Below are 1,303 nucleotides of genomic sequence, written 5' to 3' on the forward strand. Positions count from 1 at the left end.
TTCTTCCTTCTTAAACTTTATAACAAATTATTCTTGTCCTCAGATGCCAATAAACCATAAAATGCATTCTTATTATTTCAACAGCATTAAAAAAAAAATAATAATAATTAAATTTAAATACTTTTTTCCTTTTTTTTTTTTTTTAATTTAAACCAAACATTGCAGCGGTTTTGTAAAAAAAAAAAAACTTTTTTATAAATTTTTAAGGATTTAATTATAATATTTTTCTTTCAACTAACATATAACATTTTCATGACGTATACAAAAAAAAAAAAAGTTTTTCTTTAAACTCGAGAAAGGTTTAAATAAATATTAACTTTTTTTTTTATTTTTACGTTTGAATTAATTAATTAATAGCTAACTATAAAATACTTTTCTTTTTTCATAATTTAAATAAAATATTCTAAAGTTTTTTGAATAAAATGTAAAAATAAAATTTTTTAAATATAGTTATGATATCAAAAATTTCGTTTTTGTATAAAAATTACGAGTTAAATGATTTGCACGTTAAATTATAAACGGCAAACAGATGATATAAGAGCTTTAATAACGACTGAAAAAAATACAATTTAATTTCTTTCTCGATCGAAATCAATAAATTATTTATTAAATTAATTATTTCGGACTTTTAATAATGGTTTCGTGTGAAACTATAACTTGAAATAAAATTTTATCTCTTTATTTAAAAAAAAAAATTTTTTTTTTAGGAGTCAATGTGTTAAATTATAGAGTTTTCTCTCTCTCTCTCTCTCTCTCTCTCTCTCTCTGTATACATATATATATTTCTTTTTTTTTTTTTTTTTTTTTTTTAAACCCTAGTAATATTTTTAATTTATACGTTGTATTTTAACTTTGTATTTCAGGTAAATAAATTACAGGTAAAACTTTTATTAAAGTTACAAAAACTATTATTTACTTAACGTTAATTTAATGAGAAAAGAAAATTAAATTGAGAGACATAATTAAAAAAAAAAAAAAAAAAAAAAAGGAAGATATTTACTGCGCAATTTAACCTACGACTTTAACATTTTTGGCTTTAAAAAAAAAAAAAAAACAACAAAAAACAAAAAATATAAAAGTTAAATATATATATATATGATATGAATTAATGAGGAGCGAATATTTTCTTCTTTTGGGTTAATAAAATTAATAATATTTGCTTTTTTAAAATCTGTAATTGCAAATTTAATATATCGTTTTTTTTTTTTGTTTTAAATTTATTGCCAGACACTTTCGTTTGAATATTTTATTATAAAATTTACATAAGACATTAAAAATACACAAAAACCAAAAATTTTTTTTT

The sequence above is a fragment of the Pediculus humanus genome, genomic scaffold (genome assembly GCF_000006295.1).
Source record: "Pediculus humanus corporis 1103172107737 genomic scaffold, whole genome shotgun sequence".
Classification (NCBI taxonomy): domain Eukaryota; kingdom Metazoa; phylum Arthropoda; class Insecta; order Psocodea; family Pediculidae; genus Pediculus; species Pediculus humanus.